General features: G+C 40.2%; 1 protein-coding gene across 1 annotated transcript in view; it reads left to right on the top strand.

The window, feature by feature from the left end:
- The window catches only part of osbp2b (oxysterol binding protein 2b), a 47948-nt gene that overhangs the window by 7772 nt on the left and 24638 nt on the right, over positions 1–15538 (top strand). The window lies entirely within an intron of this gene.

Raw genomic sequence — 15538 nt, 5'->3', positions numbered from 1 at the left:
AATTCAGGTTCCAGCGAGAGCCAGGAGAGGGCAGCGCAGTCTGCTCAGTCGAGCTGGAAAACAAACTGGAGTATGCTAATGGTGCCGTGAGAACTGAGCTTCCATTCATCCTCCTCCTGACAGCAGAACACTCTCCTTTCCAAGGGGACTTGTATGGTTGTATTAGGTGTTGCTGGTCAAAGGCTGTGGGAAAAGCCTGGGAGGACCGTTTTCTTCACGTTTCACCCTGGCATCATACCAAAGCCTCTTTGCCCCAGTCTTTTGCAGACACGGTCTACAGAGACTGAGACAGGCTATATATTCCTCTGGCCTCCATTTGAAAGTCAGATCACTAAATATAGACTGGGAGGGAATGTGAGTGCTTTTTAGCTTAGCACTTCCAGTAAGCAGGAGAGGAATGCTCGTATATTTATGTTTTGAAAAGGTTAGGCCACTAAACAGCCCACAGTATTTAATGTGTGCGGGTCTGATTGTGTATTTGTGTTTGTGTATGCACCTTGTCTGTTGTCAAGTTCTGCCATGCTGATGTTTAGTTGCAACTCTTGTGCCGCCACAATTCGATGTTCTGTGTTTTTTCGATGTTCTGTGTTTTATGATATCTCTCGCTACAAAATGTCTTTCTTTGTGTATTTAACCTATGTTTTGCACAACATGTTTTGCCTGGTATGTTGCAAGAGATGTAATTTACCAGCCAGAGTAGGCAGACCATTTTAACTTGTATCTCTTTTCTTTTAGTTTAGCTTCAGTGTCCATGCCAGGATCCATGGTTTCAGTTCAATAATGATAAAAGCAGGAATATGCTGGACAATCCTTTAAAAAAAAAAAAACAGTGTGTCTGTTTGAAATGTGGTGAAGTAAAGAGCAGCCTTAGTTCAGATAGTTTTGAAATCTCAACTATGTTTGTAAAAGCTACACTATAATTGCTTTTGCATTCTGATGCTATTAAAATGAGTCATTTTGGAAGATGCGAGCTAGTGTTTGGATTTTAGTAGAACATAAAAGTTATTAGAAAAAAGATCCACATATGAGCCGACAGCATAACCATGTTTTTACCCCAATATAATGATTGAAGTGGAATATAGAGGATCTGTTACACAATGTTTTATTTGTTTTTATTCCTCAAGCTGTAAGTTGTTGTCTGTTTGCTCATTGCCCAGATAAGTTTGCTTCAATTGAATCCTGTCATAGGAGGTAACCTGCCATACGATCCTTTTGTTTTTCATGCGGGATCAACATTTTTGCTAAAAGAATTGGTGCCCTTCCCCTTTGAATGAGATGATTTTACTCTGTCACTGACTCAACAGTTTTTCTTTATCCCACCATTCTCAGTAAACTGTTGACCTTTAAAGTCCAGTAAAGCTGGAGGACTTATGAGAGACAGATTAAAAATCAAAGCAGCAGAGGCCATGATATTGTGACTTTTAGTACTTAGTGTGGGTCAAGCTCCCAAAAAGATCCTATAATTCCCATAATGCAACTCACTAGCATCTTCCATCACACCCTCCCTGCAACCTTGATGCCCAGTTCTTTCAACCCCAGCTGAGGTAACTGTCAGTCAGAACCTCTCTAACTGCTTACTAAATACTTTGTTTAAAAACACAGAACTTCTCTATCTCTAGTATTTATTGCATTAGTGCATTAATTGTCTGCCATAAATTAGACTTTTATTTTAAGAAGCAGTAAATTCTTTGTACTTTGTTTGAGCTTTGAGTCAGTAAATGCTTTAATGCTTAGAGAAATAGTACACATGTCTTTGTTTTTCTTTAACATTCCCTTTCACAGCTAATCTATCTGTGGGAGGAGGATTTAAGAGAATGTGAGGAAAAAGGACACTGTGTGAGTCTGTGTACAGAAAATTAAATATCTGCTAATGCAGCTGCTACTGAGAGTAATGCTCTAGTATGTTAGCGAATGACTATGTATGCAGTCGGTGCTTATCAGAATTAAATTTATGTATAATTTTGCCATCAGGCTCTTTCAGAGCTTCCTATTCTTTGTCTATGGTGTTAGACAAACATGGATCAGTGACAGGGTGCCTAGATTCATTAACCTGTCCTCCTCCTCTCTGTCAGTGGAACAAAGAGCTCCTATTGATCTCATCAGGAGAGCACAGTGTAAACCGTGGGCACATCATGTGTATCGATAGAAATCAGAGTTATAACCTGATATCCTTTTGTTTTTACCTTTACCCTGTACTTTGGAACACAATGTAATTTCTAAAATCTTTGTCCAGTTAATTACTGTCAAATTCCTTAATGAATTGACTGTTGAGTCTCTCTTTGTCCGTCAGCCACAAGATTCTGTCTGTGTACAACAGGCCTGAGCCTCGAATCAATTACTTGAATTTCTCATTTGTACTGGTGTCACATCTGCAGCCTTTCCATTTATAAGCCTTTTCTTGTAAATTACCTGTCCTTCCCTGAGTGCATCTTGCTTTAATTTAAGCTTAGATTGGATTTCTAACAGTTTACTGAAGCTTTTCTCTGTAGTCTGAGGCATAAACATTCAGCAGGGGGCAGTGTTTCCCCTCACTTCAGCATGACCTTTCCTATGGGTTCGCCTGCCTTTTTTTTTTTTTTTTTTTTTTTGCCACTTCTTGTGAAAGTGGGGACCGCAGCCCATTGAATCGCTTTTTCCAGCGGTGACTTGAATTTGTGAGCCAGACGTGCACTCCTATTAGAATTTAACACAAGAGAAAATTTGCTTAGAAGGTGAATTTTAGAGGAAGCTGGAAAGCTTCAGTGGAAATTCATAGATACTGGAACCATTCAATCAATGGTTTCTCTGGGTTGAGCTGAGTTCAGGCAGATACAGCTGAGGTAGGCAGAGAGAGTAACAGCACCTGACCCTCATGTGCTCAGCATGCAAGCTGATGTGTAGCTTGACTTCTCGAGCAACAGTGCATTGATCTGCATCACCGTTTGATTAGTAAGTCAATCTGTTGGTCCTAGGATTGAAAAATTACTTTCAGCGACTCTGGTCATGTGTGTCAGTAAACTGGTAGTCACATGACTTACTCGTAGTGGATCAAGTATTACAGATATTTACATTACCCTCCCTTGCATCATTTTTTTTTGTCCCCTTGTTTTCATGTATCTTTCTGCTTTTATTTTGACGTCCCAGCTGCTCTCCCTTTACACTAACAGGTATTGCTCTGTCCATGGTCCTGAAACAGTAGGGATATCAAAGAGACGATAAGCATTACCTCCTTAAACACGCTTCATTTGTCCTTTTTTCCACCCCTCGCTCTCTCTCCCTATCTCTTGGTCCTGGCTCTCCCTGTTTTTTTTTCCTTCCCCCCCACGTTCGCTCCGGCACACGCTCTTCCTCTCCTCTCTCTTCCATTCTCCCTCTCACTCGCTGTCTGCTTTTCCCGCCTCCCTCCCTCTTTCTCCCTCTCTTTCTTCCCCTTCTCTCTCAGTAAGCCGTTTACTCTGCTTTTCTTCCAGCAGGGTTTTAGTTCTGAATGGAATGACCTCCTGCTTTATCCAACTCTCCCCTCTTCACCCGCTGCTTTTGCTTAAAAAACAAAGCTATTGTTCTGCAAAGTCTGGGGAAAAAATAGAGACAGGATAAGGCAGAGTCTCCTTGTAAGTATGTGGCTTTTCTCCCAATTGTGTTGTGCTCAGGAATGTATGTGTTTGCATGCATACATGTGCATCTGGTTAAGATGAGCTGATGTTTCTGTGTATTTATTTTCTCTCATATTAGTGTGTTTTGGCTGACAGTGGATAAATCAAGGATATCTGTAGTTTGAATGTTATGGAGAGGCTATATACAGTAGACATTTGCCACTGAAACTGTTAAAGCCAACTGAGAGGGAAGACTTTGAAATTGAAGAATTATTAAGGAAATAAGGAGGTAATTAATTCATTTAGTGCTGTGTATTGTTTTGCTCTTTTGTATACATTTTGCATTGTGAGAGGGCGATAGTATCTTTCTGGGCAGGACAAGATACTCAGATTGTAGGAGAGAGTATAATGTGTGTGTTTTATTGCAACAGTCTATATGGCAGTAAATTCAGATAATGTTCACAGTAACTGTAGCTTCCTTTCCATCAATAAATTCATTACTCACAAATTATTTTAGTGATTTACCAATAAAGTGAAAAATGTTTTCTGGTGATAGTTTCTATAAAATCTGTTACACTCTCTTGACTATTATGGAAAACATTCACACCTGTTCTGCTCATCTGCTTAAAGTGTTTTATCAACTGCAAATAAGCAGTATCTTTAATTACTTTAGGCCTATAAGAAATATTAATATAGTTTTAATTAGTCTGCAGCTGCTACATTTGCAATAGGACCCATCCTGTGTGACTTGCTAACTGTCTGAGCTCATGAAAGACGTTATGAAATGACAGATGGCACGCTTATCATCATCATCCTCATCAATTAGTTCTGCAGCGTCTGTGTATCGAATCGCTTGTCCTTGTTTGTCTTGGATATAAGAGTGTGCGCCGGCAGAGGTCGATTCGCTCGATCTGCTCTGTCCCTGCTGACAAGTGAGATGGAGACAGAGAGATCAGAGTCAGATTCATTCTTGTAACATAACAAACATTACTGCCAGATGAAGCCGAGCTCCTTACAGAGATGATGCACACTGTGGCTGTCCAAGTAGTCAACCAGCACAAAAATGGTCTGGGTGCCTTTTTTTTACTTCTTTCTTCATCATCCATGAAATCTGTTGTGAATGTAAAAAGAAAGTGTCCCTGTGAAATCAAACCTTTACTGTCTGACTTTTCTGGACTCACAGTCCCTCCATGACCTGTATGTCCCGCCCACCATTGATTTTGGAGTTACATGCGTCCCGCTTCCTCTCCCACTCGTCTGACATGCACTTTAAATCTCCACTGTGTCTGTGTCATTGTTGTTGTTGTTTTTCCAACATATCCTAAACAACTGAAACTAATCAAACCCATTGTCTTGTTAAAGCTGCTTGGCATCCCCCCCCCGACTTCTGTTTTTCTTCTCCCCTTGTCATTATATTTTAAAACCACACTGGACAAACAGTGAATGGACCTTTAGACATCAGTTTAGTAGTTGAGAGCTATGTGGACAGTCTAGAGATGGCACCTCCCTCTTGTGCTAACACATTAAAGAGAGCTTTCTTGGCTAAAACCAAACACGCTTCAAAGGCACGAGCACATGTGTTGGCCTCTGCATGTTTGAGCACTCTCTTCCTGCCATTATGCCACAGATGTGGTTTGAGGAGTTATGATGGATGTTTTGGCCACAGCCTCCATTCCCTGTGAACAAGCAAACAACAAGCATTTCACGGTCAGCTTTTAAGCCTACAGGAGCGTAATGTTTCAGACTCAAATTTAAATATTTTCTGATGTTTGACTTTTTAATTGTGTCAACATAAGACCTTTAAGTGTTTAGACATGAGATTTGTATTTAGTTTTACTCTTTGATTGTTTAAGAGTTTTTGTCAACAAAAATTTAGTCTAGTTTTTTAGTGAACGTGAAAGTCTAAGCTTGTTTGCCAATTCTTCATTTTCATGTCCTTGAAGCTTTCTGAGCATAAAGCTGTCACCATCTTTGATTTGGATAGGTACCATGGTTATCGGTGAAGCATCTGTGTTTTCATTTGACATGTAGATCAGGGTTGATTGGACCAAAACTAGGAGAATATAGTTATAAACAGGAATTATCATTAAAAGAAAGGTGACATGTTTGAAAACAGAATATTATGATAAATGTGCTTTCCTGTCTGCCTTTCTACTTGTGTGTGTGTGTGTGTGTGTGTGTGTGTGTGTGTGTGTGTGTGTGTATGTATGTGTCTAAGCCGGATAATTACATTTAAATATTGTACTTGTAGTGGTCTTGCCTTTTGTTTCGTACATGGATGTTTTGGTATTAGACCATTGTTAACTCAGTTTAATGGATCTATAAATTATGTTAATCATGAGTCCATACAGTCCGTGGATGTTGCTATCAAAGCACTCTATTGTTACAGAATCCACACTACATTACTGGTGTTATTGTGCTGTCCTTTGTTGTACCAGGATTTGTCTGCTCTGTATGGCTCTAGTGTGTACAGTGACCTGCTGTACGCTGCATGAGACTTGAATTCATTATTAAGCTCACATTGTGTCCCAGTCGACACACGCATTTTCTCTCTGTCGCTTTCCTGCTTTATCAGCAGTAAGGAGAAGTTGAGAAATTGAGAACGACTGATACAGGCAGGTCATTAAAATATAAATTAGTCGAACTTGTGCAAGGCGGTCAACTAGGACAATAGTGGTTCAGTGCTTAGGTTCAGTTTTTCCATTTTCCTCCCTTTTTCATCCGCTTAGTGGATTTCTGTGTTGTGACACCTCTTTTTCCCCAGTCAGGTGAAGCTGCTTGTGCCAACTTATGGTCTTTTCTCCACAGTCAGCTGAGAGTGTTTCTCTCACAGCACTACAGTCTAACGCACTGGGTTTGATATTGTTTTGCTGTTGTTTGAATGCCGCCACAGTTTGAAGTCCAGTCCTCTGTGAACAATGCGATTTTAAACTAAGTTCATCTGGCATTTTGTGCTAAGGATTGCGAGAGATGAAAACAAGTGTCATAATTTTTTAATAAAGTTTTCCTTTCAGCCAAGCTCTTAGTTCAGTACAGTAGGCTAAACATGATGGCAGAGTAGTTTGAGTACATTTTTTAATACGAATCGTCTGGTCTGCAGCAAACATGCTCTCTTTAACTGATGAGAAGATGATTCTAAAAGTATTAAAAAAGGGGCGGCGGGGACTTTAGTATTTCTGTGTGTTTTAGTGGCTTTCACAATATTCTTTGCTTTACTTGAGGTCAGGGTTGGCAGCAGCTTGCATCAGGCAGCATCAGATACAGGAACTTTTGGACTTTTGTTCTCCATGGTTGCTGGCATCGCCTGTGTCTTTTTGTGCAACAATGTCCAAAATAGTGGATAAAAATGTTGTTAGCACTATAGTTGGCACCAAGTTTGGCTTGATAATAAGGAATGTAGGACAGATGGAGATGATGTCACTCAGGTGGTTGAGGGTTTGTGGGTAGAATAGGGATTATTTCTTCAATTCACAAAAAATGCTTGATATGTGGTTCAACATATCACAATATTTTGACAACATTGTGGTTTTTAAAACTGGCTATATCACCACATCTTGGCTATATAGGAAAAAAAATACAAATATACAAACAGCTGTACTTTTTTAGGTTTTATTGAAGATTCTTACAGTCAAGGCAGCATGTATGTGAAGCTGTAAGAAAGCAGTTTCCATAAAAGCCAGGTGATCTCATCTCTGTGATGACACATGATTTACAACAACGTGGGCCTCTAGTAGTTCACAGTGATGAAGATAAGTCAAACAAAAACAAGAATTGTAGTACATTTAACAATCCCTGAAAGAGTTGGTAATCCACGAAGATGAAGCGCTCTAAAATCTCAAGGAGGTAATGCCAGTCTGGTGTTCACACTGGAGCAGTACGCTCTCCAAAAACGTCTTGTTTCTCAACTGTGAAAAGTGATCTCCCCCTGTTCATGAAGCACAGTGGAGGGGGTTTTGTGAACTTTGCTGTCCCAATGTCTGGTAAGCTGCAGCCTCTGATGAATTTCTAATGGTTTTGTGTAAATTCTGCGGGAAAATATAGAAGTAGAAGAAGGACTGAATCTTAAAGAGAGGTCAGGTCACACAATGTGATAATGACTCATACTATCACAGAAATAATCCGTCCGCAACAGGTTTTGACTGCTTAGATTTTGCTGTTCAGAAAGGTTAGAGTCCTGACCTTAAGCCTATTAAAGTGTACGTGCAAGACAACCCACAAATATCACTGAACTGAAACTATTCTTTAATGAGCAGTGGTTCAGAATACTGCTCATACTTGCAGCTCTGGTTAGCAGCCATGGAAACATCCAACTGAGGTTTTATCACTTCCTGAATGTAAAATTCACATACTTTTTAAAACTGTAGGGCTGTTGGTGCTTACGCAGGATCTTCAGTCAGGAAGAGAAGTACTTGGTGTCTGTCTGTGTGCAGAGGACACATTGTTAGATGAGATTTGTGTAGTAGTAGATCTTCAAAGTATCTTCATTTGCATATAAATGAGAAAAATATTCTTAATTACCACTACTTCTACATGTGCCGAGACACATGCTGCAATATATGAGACTCCTCAAACATTAAAAACTTCAATGGCACAGCTCACAGAGGTATTCACAGTGCCAACGGCGACAGCTGCCATGCAAAGATGCTACCTGGACTTGAGTTTATGTGTCAGTGATGACTAATGCAGGACCGGATGATTCATTGCCCCAGCGTATTGAGAGTCAGCTGTAATTTCACTCTGCTGCGTGGGGGCATTCACATGAAGTGTTGTGTCTGTTTGTGATTACTAAATCATCAAGTTGATGCTTGGTCGTCTTACTATGAGCCAGCACAGGCTGAGGCAGGAAGCAATTACTCTTAACTCTTACATTTGTGGTTAATTAAAGATCTCCCACCTCCTTTGGGTAAGTGGGTTTTTATCACCACAGGAGTCCATTAGGAGACCTCAGTTTCAGGCTTGTTTTCCACCGCAGTCGATTTTTTTGTCGTCCTGGTTCTTTGGTGAAAGTGGTCTTCTGGTGCCTCTGTGACAGCGAGGCAGAACAGTGTCTGGCATAATGTGGTCTTTTTGGCTGGATCGATAACATTTATATGGCTACTGCTGCAGGAGTTGACGCAGCCCGGTGTCTTAAATGGTCTCAAATTTAAAATGTGACTTTGAACATGTCATCTCAAAATTAGTCCCCCCCCCCCATGAAACAGTTTTCCTCTTTGAACTTAGCAGTTTGACTGGTTTTAATGAGCTCAGCGCTTTCAGGCTGTGGGGAGTGTTTGGGTTCCTGGTCCCTAATGCAGTAATTGGCTTAATGAGAGTGTAACTCGTGTTCTTTAAACACTCTCTTTCTCCTTAGTTTGTATTTCAGACGGTTCGGCCTTCAACTGTCTCTCCTCCATTAAATAAACAGGGAGATGTGGAGTTGAATTTCTGCTTAACTTTGGGATTTCAAAAGAATATCTTATGATACTTGGAGCAACTTTGATTTCACTCTGGAGTCCAGAGCCTTTTTTTAACTCCATGTCTCTCATGGAGATTAAGTAATGAACAAAAAAGACAGAACAAACCGTTTAAACAACTTAAAAATACATCCAAAGAGATGACGTAATGCTCACAATACAGTGAGCAGTCATATCACACAAAGCCTGCTGTTTTTCACCAGGCGGATTTGCTCTCTCCGTATGCTTAAACTTACTGTAGTGAAGAAAAGAGATGATGAAGGTCAAGTATGAAATTAATTGAAGTTTCATGCTTCATTGCCCCCTCGAACATGCCCCGGGACATTTGGGCGATGTTATTTATTAACAGTCCAACAATCTTTCCCTGTCAGCACTTCCCTCACCTCACTTACAGTCCACAGTGGCCCTCCCCAGTTACCTGTTTTTGCTGTTAGCAGATTTTTTTTTTTTTTTTTTTACAGAATCACTGCAACACAGATATTACAACAGACAAGCTTCATGTGATATTGAAGCAGTGTTTTGAATCAAAGAGGGGAGCTCAGTATGTTTTATATTGGCAGGGCTGAATGATATGATCTATAATAATAAGAACTTTAAAACAAGATCAAAAACTGTCACATTTATGTTAATGACCGATGTGTCTTTTTATCTGGATTAATTACTGAAAGAGTCTGGACTCTGGAACTGATTGGTTGGTTGGATGTACAGTTAGATGTCACCAATTGTAATAACTATTTTCATATTAATCATATGGGATTCAGATTGTTGACTTATTAACTGAAAACTGCAATTAGAGTAAATTTAGGCTGGTAAGAGATATACAGTGTTGGTAATTCAGATTATCATCCAGCTTTGTGTCTGTGTTTAGGCTTGACATTGTTATTGTCCATAATCTTGACAATGTTAAGGATATTTTCAGACATTCATATATCATGAGCACAATAACATACAATTACATGTGAAATAAGCTGATTTTTAGATAACTCCCCTCATTGTTATGCATTACACGAGATGAAACTCCTCATACTTTCTGTGTCAACAAAAAGTTCAGTTACTAATTTTGTATTTTTTTTTATTAGAGCTTGCTCTGATAGCAGAAATTTGTGAAACAGTCATAGGATATGGTCACACTCTACATATGATTCTTAGGAAATTAAGTAAATGATATATATTACATTATATAACATTTGTCCACTGCTGCCTGGATATGCTGTTAGACGCATGTTCACAGAAACCCACATTTATCTTTAGAGGAGGTGCATGGGTTCAGGTGGCCAAGGTGACCTTGAGTTACAGAACAGTGTGATATGTACTCTGGCAGTAATATTAAAATGATATCCTTCTCTCTGCTTTGAAAAGGGAGGGAGTAAGGTGTGTTATTGCAGCCCAGGGCTAAGTACAGTATGAACTGTGTTGTATTCGTACAGTGACCCTGACCTCTCTGTGGGAGGTCAGATCTGAAATGATCTGTCAGCGGCTGGTGATCAGCGCCATAGAGAGAGACTCTGACAGAGGACAACAGAGGAGGGAGAGGAAATAAAAATGATTTCACCTTTCACCCTTTGGCACTTAGTGGCACCGTGCTGAGTTAATATGTCATGACTTAATCTGACATCTTTTCATCCCTCATGTTACCTCATGGTGTCATTTCTTAATACCATCTCTGTCATTTAACTTTCCTGAAATAGCTGACTTTTGCCATCAAGCTACAAAAGCAGCAGAAGGGGGGGGGGGCACCAACAGAGAGGAAGCAATGCATCATGGTCTTAGCTGTGTAGATGACTGCTGGCTGCCGAGTCCTATCTCCTCTCTGCTTCACTCACTCCCTCCCTCCCTCCCTCCCTCCCTCTCTTCCTGCCTCTCCAATCTGCACTGCACTGAGAGAAGCATGTGGAGGAGAATTGTAAATGTGCAGAGCTTTCTGAATGTGTATGCTGAGTGTTTTTGTGTGTGTGTGTGTGTGTGTGTTTCTGGGGGAAAAGGGAAGCAATGCAGGAGAGGAGATAGAAATTACGAGAGGATAGCGCCTGCTTTGCTTCTCCACAACATTGAATGTGTGTACTGTAAGTATGTGTGTGAGTATGCATGTGTGTGTTTGCACGCTGCAATGCTGATTAGAGAAGGTCGCTGCCACGGCCCCCCCCTCGCCGGGATTATGTAGCAGCCCAGGGCAGCGTTGCATCTCAGGGAGCGTGGAGTGGGATCAGGCCCCGCAGAGAGTGGGATGAAGGGCCGGAGCTGCTGGGAACCGGGGACGGTCCGCTCCCTCTGCAACTCAGGCTGCCTGAGTAAACTCAACCAGGGTCAGTACAGCTATGGCTAAAGCTATAGCACAGGAGCACGGAGCTGTCACACTCCTCTCTGTTTGTCCAACGACAAAAAAAAAACCTTCCTCATCCTTGCCATCTCCTCCTTATCGTATGTCTGAGAGGTAGCTGTCATCCCTCCATCCGTCTTCCTCCCCCATGGCATCTGTCATCCGTCGCCGTGGATGCTCACATTTCCTCAGCGTATGTCCTCTCTCCTGCACTCCTCACTGCATGCAGCCTCCTTCCCTCTTTCCCTTCTTTTCTCCCGTGCTGCTGCTCTCACTCACACTCGTTTCCTCTCTCTCGTTTGCGCCTGCTCCACCTCACATTTGCATATGGATGAGTTGGAGCCTGCCAGGCCCTCGTGTTATGTTGGCAACGTGCATATGTGTACACATATAATGTGTGAAGAGTTAATTGCACCAACTGTAAAACTGTAAAATGGGTCATGCTGTATATCCCAGGGTCCTAGAACCTGTCTTTGGGAGGACAGGACGAGTTTAATTTCTTCATATAGTGGAGTGATGATGGATTTTTGCACTGTCCACTCACAAGCAATACCAGCTTGCATAACATGTAGTCCAAATGAAAAAGGATTTTGCACAGAAAAAAATCTATATTCTATTACAGCTCATGGCAGGTTAATAGCATCCTATTGAGTGTACTTCATGTTGTTTATATATGATTATTTTACCTTTGGACGAACAGTGCAATATGTGTTATGGTTTTCCCCTCCCTGTCTTTGCCCATCCTCTTCTACCTTCCCACCTCTCTTATCCCATCTATCGTTTTGCTTCCTATGGCAGAGTTGGACAATGCTGAGTTGAACAGCTGTGCTCTGAAGCCCCGGGCTCCCTGTCTCTTCACGTTGCCTGTTTGTTCACTGAAATGAGTTTGGCATAGGTAGTATAGGCCGTGTTGTTTTAAGATTCATAGGAGGCCTCTGCACACTCTCCTCAGTATAGATGTTGAGATGCGTCGGAAGTTACACAAAGAACATGAGTCAGAACCAGAACATCACAACTCTAAATATTCATCAAATCCTCAGAGGACAAACTTGTACTAGCTGTTCTCTTATACTGTCACAACGTAATGTGATAGATCAAAAACATTCATAAGCACTTCCTATGTGTGTATTTGCTAATTTAAGATGTTGTTAATAAATTAATAAAAAGTAGCTCTCTCAGCTAGTGTGGATTATTTTGATATGATGCGTATTAAACATAGAATTAATATGAATATCTTTCAGCCACATTTTTCAAAGGTTGTAAAGTAAAGCAGCAGACATTTAAAAATGTCTTCCTTACTTGTTATAGAGAAATGGCTATAGAGCTGTGTGTAATTTGAATGTCACCAAGTATCTAATGTTGATCATTAATTTCTTGTGAAATCTAAATAGCTTTTTTCTAGTTCCACTTATTAAACAGATAAAGATACATAGACAGACCAGCATAAACTATATAGATGATGTAAATTAGCCCTCTGTTGTTACCAAGAAACAAAACACATAGTTTAATGTAAATTACTTGCAGAGTAACAATAGTTAGGCAGTGGCTCAGGGCCAGAAGTTGGAGAGCCCACTGTTCCAACCAGGCCACTGCTGAAAAAAGCAACAAATAAACAGCCTGCATAATAAGATGCCTTACAATGTTGAAACTCCCCATGATGGAGAACTCTGAAAGGCACACACATGCCAAACAATCATATCTGGTTGACAGCCGTGTCACTGTCACTGTCATGAAGGCAGTGCTCCAGTTTTAGGCAGGCATTGGGATTTGTGAAAAATAGAAGCGCAAAACATCGTAAGTAAGCTGTGAGAGAGAAAGTACAGTCATTCTGCAATAATTTCTTAATGTAAGAACGGTTTCTTCGTGCTAACGAACCTGTTTGAAATCTGACAAGCCTCTGAAACATTTTGTGACTTCTGTCTAATTAGATTTAAATGATCATGTGGTTGTTTAAGTCCTGTGTGCACATATCTGCACTGTACATATAAAATAAATGCCAGACTCACAGACAATTTCAGGTTTTGTCCTTGTCGATCACATTTTGTACTTCTCGTACACATCACTTCATTCTTGTCTATTTTTTAGTAGAAGAATCAGTACCTGACTATTAATATACTATATTTATGAATTAGCAGGGTTAGTCATTGAAAATCAGTGGCATTGGCAGTCGGACAGTGAAATGTTCTCAGTTCCCAGTGTAAAGCTCTTGGTGTACGCAGGCTGTTATGATGAGCAGAATTATTTTGAGTGCTTTGTCGACATGTGAAACCTCTTCAGGAGCTGCACTGCCATGTGAGATTCTACATCACTTTGATAATCAGTTCCTAGTGAAGTCTGTGTCTCTGCTCTGCGACTGTATCCTGAGACAAATAGAGAGTGAAAACTTTGCCAGCGTGCATGGTTAACATTTTACTTTTATCCCTCTGTAGTTATAAATAAACATATTCCCTACACATACTGAATTGTAGGCATTTTTTAAGAAGGGTGAGAGCTCAGGGCCTGGAGCTCCTGCAATATGATCATCATGTTTAATTTTTCAAATATTAATGCACATAACTTGAGAGTGCTTCAGAGACACCTCTGCTCCTGCTCTGAGAGGGCAGTCACCTGAGCTCTGGTGTCATGGTTACCTTCATGGCTCATTATCTTGCAGTGGTCGCATTCTGACAATTAACATGATGGATCACAATCTAGTCGTGTTCCGAGTTTATTGACCCATGGATTACGGTCCCGTTAAATCTTTCTACATCATCAAGGTGATAAGTGAGACATAATAATAGCTCACCAGTGAGTTCTTATCAGTAACATGCATGTCCTATCAAATAGGAGATCAAAATTCTTGTTTTCTTCTGCGTGTATGATCTTCACGTCACACAGAGGGGAGAGTCGTCAGAATTATAATCCATGAGACTGTAACACCTGGCTTTTTTTGGGCATTTGTGGCTCTTTAGTTGCGAAATGCTCCACTATGTTGTCCATCCAGTCGCTAACTGTGTCTGTCTGCTGTTTGGTGCTGGGCAGGTTGCATACAGTGAGTTTTAAGAGGGTTTTTTTGTTGTTGTTGTTGTTGTTGTTTGTTTGTTTTGACTGAAAGCTGCTGCCTGCTGTGGCCAAAAACAACACTTAACAATGAGCTGAAATTCAGTTAAAAGAGAGGAGCTGCAGATTAAGCTGATGAGCAGTTATTTGATACACTGTTATTGTAGAAATATCACTTATAGCTGCTTTAAGATTTTGTGGATACAGTGGTATCAGCAAGTGTGGTTTAATATCTTAAGCAATCTGCAGGAATAAAATTACAAAAAGTAAAGCATGGGAATGGCAGACCCTACTACTGAAAGCAAAGACTACCATATAGACAAGTAATTACATGTTGTAAATACGTTGAATAGACATTTCAAACAAAATGCCCACTTCAAATAATATCAACAGGCTTTGGTTTCATGAAAATCTTAAAGAATATAACTTTAAATGATCAATAATACTGCATTTATATGTGTGTATTATGTTTGTGTGCATGTGCTACTTTAAAATTGCAACACACAAGTAAATTATTTAAGACTGGAAAATGTGCATTATGTTGTAGAATTTCCCCTGATGTGCTGTATCTCTGTTAATGAGCCCAGTCTGTTAAAATCATGAATATTTTTTATCAGAATTGTTTATATAATGGCCCTGTTTTACATGACCATAGCAGATTCACTCCACTTCACAGCCTGAACAGATGTTGGGATGCATGTAAATGAAAAATTTATGCATGTGAGCTTGCATTTAGTTGATGTATGCTTAGCAGTCTTGTATGCATTGGTTTTCATTAAACTCATTGCCGTAAATTGGTAAATATAGTGAATATCGGTCGATGAAGACATCACTGCAGCCTGTTTCAGATGGTAAACACTGGTTTCACACTTTTTTGTGAGCCATTGTTTCTCTACAGTAACAGGCTTTTTTATTACTGCAGTAATATCCTGGAAATTCTGTCACAGTGACCAGACTTTTGTAGATGAGCTCTGTTAGTATTCTGAGGCTGCAGGATAATTAATGACCTCAGCCTTCAGACTGTAGGAGTTATGCAGTAAGCAAGAGCCTTTTTCCTCTCACAGGTTTCATGCACCAGGTGGGAATTTATAAAAAATGTACTCAGCTTACCAGGATATAAATCTACAGTTTAATAGTCAGCAGACTGATTGTTTTGT

Source organism: Lates calcarifer, linkage group LG13 (genome assembly GCF_001640805.2).
Source record: "Lates calcarifer isolate ASB-BC8 linkage group LG13, TLL_Latcal_v3, whole genome shotgun sequence".
NCBI lineage: Eukaryota > Metazoa > Chordata > Actinopteri > Centropomidae > Lates > Lates calcarifer.
This window is presented reverse-complemented; position numbering and strand designations above follow the sequence as displayed.